Raw genomic sequence first — 5,076 nt, 5'->3', positions numbered from 1 at the left:
TCCTGCTCCCTGGCGCCGTCCAGCGTCTTGGTCAAAGTGGCCAGCTTCAACTCAAGATCTGCGTTGGAGTCCTTGGCGGCGCTAAGCTCTTTGCTCCTCTCAGCGAGGCGACCCTACAGCTCGCCATGAGCAGCGGCGTCCTTCTCACGCTCACGCTTGAGCGCGGCAAGCTCCTCGCTGCTCGCCTTGAGATCGGCCTCCAGCTGCGCCATCTTCGTCTCCAACTCCTTCTTGGCGGCCTCGGCAGCTGCATCAGCATCCTTTGCTTCCTTGAGAGCCCCGTCAATTGCTTGCTCGCGCGCGGCAAGCTCCTCCTCGTGGCTGTCAAAGTTGACCTTGCGCTGCGCCAACTCACCTTCCTGCGCAGACAGCTTCTCGGCAGCGAGCCGCTGTTGCTCTTCAACTTCAGCCTTCGTGAGGAGGAAAGCTTTCCGCTCCTCGGCAACCTGCTCCCGCTCCTCTGCCAAGGATCGGAGAGTTTCTTGCCTGAGACCCCGGAGCTCCTCAGCGCGCTTCTCAATGTCCACTCCCGCCCTCGCGACAAGCGCTTCTCGGGATTCCAGCTTGGCTTGTCGGGCGCGGTAAAGCAACAACAGCTTCCGCAGCAGCCGCTCCTCCTCAGGCTCGTCGCTGCTGCTGTTTGGCGCATCGACCAGCGTCAGCCCAACGGAGGCGAGCACCTCTCCATCCAAGGTTTCTCCTTCGACCGGCGCCCTGGAGCTTGACGCCCAAGGGAGCTTGATGAAGATGCCGTCACCGGCCTTCAAATAGGCGCCGGGCTGGGGCTCTTCAGAGCCTGGCGCTGCAGCAGCGGCGGAGGGATCGGCGGTCGGCGCAGCGCCTGGCGCTCCTGCGGCCTCGGGGCCGTCAGTGCGATCACCGGATCCCTCGCCAGCTTCTGCGGCAGCAGCTTTGGCGGCCTCTTCGCCGGAGGGCTTATGAGCGCCGGCTTCTCCTTCGGTGGCAATGGCGTCGTCGGTATTGCTGTGCGCGTTTTCCTCGCCGGCGACCTCGGTTTCCATCGGCTCCGTGGCAGATGGATCTGACGAACGGAGAAAGGAGAAAAGTCAAGCAAATATCCAAAAAGAAAATCAGAAGAAGAAGAACCCAAGGGAAGTTTTCAAGCAAGAGGATTACCTGTACTAGGATCTGCAGTCGTGGTCTCGACCACCGGAGGATCACTGGTGCTGTCCCTTGCCGGAGAACTATCCCTTGCCGGAGAATTCTCCCTTGCCGGAGAACGATCCCTTGTCGGGGAATCCTCCCTTGGCGGTGTAGTCGAAGCAGATGGCATTTCGGGAGCAGCTTCCGGGCCCTCCTGGTGGAGTTTCTCTGCTCCTGCACAAACCAACAGTCAGATATCAGCAAAGAAAGAGCAACCATGCGCGCCTGACAGCAGGAAGTAAACTATGTACTTACGCTGGGGGCTGCGCTGGGGGCTGCTTTGGGGAAAAGTTGTCGGGTCCGACAAGATGGTCTCAGACGCGCCCTCTGCTGTCGCGGTGGGTTCGTCCTCGATGACAATCACCGGGACCTTGGCTCTCTTCGCCGCTCTCTGGGCCAGAGTCCTGAAAAGGAATGGGTTCGGAGTAAAGCAAATCAGATACAAGACAAAACAACAAAAATTGAAGAACTACAAGAACAACAAAGAATCTTACTCTTCTTATTCCTCGTCGGAGCTGAGCGCGGAGAGATCGAAGTCCGGCTCGTCTCCGGTGCGACGAAGCGGAGGAGTAGGTTCCCTTGTCCGCTTGGCAGGAGCAGTAGCGGCGGACCGGGAAGACCCCGCTCCAATTGCCGCAGCGGCGTGAGGCACTCCCGCGGCAACGGTGCTTGCCACGGTAGAGCGTGTCGCGCGGCTCGGCCGCTGTTGACTCGTCTCCCGCCCCGCTACGTCCGCGGCCTTGCGGAGGCGCCTTCTTGGCGGAGCTGGGGGCTCCGCCTGCGGCAAGCTGTCTGAAGGTTCGGGCCCGACAAGCTCTCCCTCGCCGGGCTCGCTCGACTCAGCTTCAGGCCTGATAAGCTCTTCCTCACCGGCAAACTCCTCTCGCTCGACAAGGCTTGCCGCCTCTGCTGCCTCTGCCTCCTCCACGGTGAATCCGAACTCGCCCGCGGCAGCTGCTGCCGCCGCCTCTTCCAGCCTAGTGGCGATGTGCTGCATCTCCGCATCGGTGGTGTCGCGGGTGAGGCTCTTCTGTTCGTCAGAGCGGACCGGCACTTCTACCAAGCCGTCGAAGAAATCCCGCACGACGTCGTCCGGAGGCTCTTGCTAGGTTGGAATGATTCCGTGCAAATCGCACAGCGGCATCATTGCGCGGATGCGGTCGAGCGAGGAGTTGTTACACAACGGAACGACACCCCTCGGCAACATGAATGGATGTTGAGGATCACGCTTGAACAGTTCCAGGAGCATCGCGTCCAGCTCCAGGACAGTGAAGTTGAAGTTGAGGCCCGGGCGCAGCCTCATGATATCCGCCGAGTTTTGGAACTCCCAGGCGGGTCTCCTCCTCTCCTGCAGGGGGCGATGCGGCGGCGAAGGAAATCTGCGCCAGCGGCGCCTACGGTGAGCCCGACAAGCCTGAGGCGTAAGATCCGGATGACGGCAATCTTCAGCCTATCGTCTTCCGGGGCCACGTTGCTCCAATCGTTGTCATGCGCTATTGGGGCTTGTCGCAGGGCGGTAAATGGCTGCGGGTTCTCCTCGACAATCCAGCACCACTCTGCTCTCCATTCCTCCCACTTGCTGCGGAGCTCTCCCTCCAGATAAGATTCCTTCTTGCCGGCTCTCGAGATCTAGGCGATTCCGCCGGATAAAGGCTCTCCTCTCTCGACTCGGGGCATAAAGAAGTGGCGAAAAAGAGCTACGTTTGGATGGACTCCGACAAAGTTTTCGCAGAGATGTGCGAAAACTGCCATGGTCAGAACGGCGTTGGGGTGAAGTCAAGGAGGCGGAACCAGTAGGTGTTCATGATGTCACAGAAAAATTCAGAGAAGGGCGGGCAGAGCCCGCAATAGAAGAACAGCGCAAAGAAGGGGTATCCGTTCGGAGCCAGTTCCGAAGCGGCAGCCGGGAGTACCTTCGTGCGCGGATGTGCTCGTGTCTCCGTTGACCAGAAGAGGTAGTAGTACTCCCTCAGCTCCTTCACGACAAGCTGAGGGGGGAAGATGGCCCGCTCCTTTCGTAGCGCCGCGAGCCGCTGCGCCTCGACCGATTTCACGCCCTTCCCCTTGTCGACTTTCGGAGCCATGACGGAGGTGGTGGGGGAGATTGACGGTGTTAGTGGTGCTGGTGGCAATGGGGGGCGGCGCGCTGATCTCTTTCGGCTTTGAGAAGAAGGGGGGGAGCGGCGGAGATTTCCGAGATTGGAGTAGCAACCGGCGAGATGGGCGAACTGCCCCTGTTTCCCCTGCTTATAAAGAGGGAGGGGGCGGACATTCCGCCTTTCCGAATAAAGAAACCACCCACGATCTCCCCCACAACACCGCATTCAACGCGTGCCGTTCGGGGAGAGCGCGGTGGATACGGAGTAAGATACGGCGTAACCCAGGCCGCGCGTGCCCGTGCCCTGTTTTGGGCCTGGCCCAACAACGCTCGGCACCGTGTGTGGCCCAGGCCCGGGGGCTCCTGTCGGTGTACTAGAGTAGGGGTACCCTAGTATCTCGAACTTGTGCACGGGCAGTTGCAGCGCCCCGCGGCAAGGCTTGCCGGGTGACCGCCAAGGTCCTCCGTGATTCCTTTGGAGCCATTCAAGAACAAAGTATTTAAACCAAGGAGACAAGACCCCGGCAAGAGGAGCTTGCCGGGAAGGCCAACCAAGGCATCGCAAGGAACCTGCCGCGACGCACCACGCGTCCCGGCAAGCCCCGGTGAGCGACAAGCTTCCGGGCGCGACTAGACAACGACCGCGGCAAGGTGCTTGCCGCGGCAGGCTACCACTCTGTACCCACGCTCTAGCACATCCACCAACGTGTCGCCCTTGGGGCCTTTCCAGGCGCGCGTGGCAAGAGGCTGTGCAGCTAGCGGTGCAAGGTGACAAGCGACGCTGACAAGACTGCCATCGTGGCGAGCGGTGGCGTCCCTGACGGCCCCTTTTTGCACTGTTTGGGTGACACAGACGGGCATTTAATGCCTTTGTCCCCTGCCGTCAGGGTTAGGTAGGATACACTGTACAGGTGGTTGTACCAACCGCAATTCGTTTTCCATTTTTGCCCTTGTCTACGTTGCCACCTGTCGGAGACCCCTTGAGCATATAAAAGGAGGCCCATGTGCAACGTAGAGAGGGGTTCGGAACCAGAAAACACTCACGCTCGGTCTCGTTAGCAGCTCGTGTGTACTGTAGCACTCAGCGCTCCCGAGCAAGAACTCAATACAATCAGACAAGCAGCAGTAGGAGTATTATCTCTCCGGAGAGCTCCGAAGCTGGGTAAAACTGCTCGTGTGTTTCGCCTCGATCCGCTCTTCGTGCGATCTCCGCCCCCCGCCGAACCGAAAGGGGCTCGGTCCGCCGGTCCCCATAGGTGTTCGTGGATCAGCTTCCCCGACATATGATGTCTAAACTAAGCAATGCAAGACACCATATGCATCATATGAGAAATATAAACATTGCAACTTAGAGCATACACCTCAGGTGGGATATAGGACTGGTCATCTGTCTCTGAATCCTCCTCTGAGGAGCTCCCCGTAACCATCTAGATATATGCTTCAATAGGTACTATTGCCTGCTCTGAAGACCTTGTTTTCACTCCAGATTTTTCCATAACAGGCTCAAATGGCTGATACACATGAATAGTAGTTCAATATACACAGATTGTCGACAAATGGAATATGTAATGAAAAAAAGATGGCATGAGATAATTCACATATATGATGCCTGGCTCCATGGCGGTGCATAATTCACATATATGATAACTGGCTGAAAAACATGGCATTGCATAATTCACATATCTGATATAGAAAGCAAACAGGAGGCATTCACACAAAGCATGTCTAATCTAAGTAGATGGCATGGCAATGCAAGACACCATATGCATGATATGAGCAATATAACCCAGCCAAGTTAGAGCATGCACCTCGGG

The sequence above is a fragment of the Triticum aestivum genome, chromosome 2B (genome assembly GCF_018294505.1).
Source record: "Triticum aestivum cultivar Chinese Spring chromosome 2B, IWGSC CS RefSeq v2.1, whole genome shotgun sequence".
NCBI lineage: Eukaryota > Viridiplantae > Streptophyta > Magnoliopsida > Poales > Poaceae > Triticum > Triticum aestivum.
Note: the sequence above shows the minus strand (reverse complement) of the source record.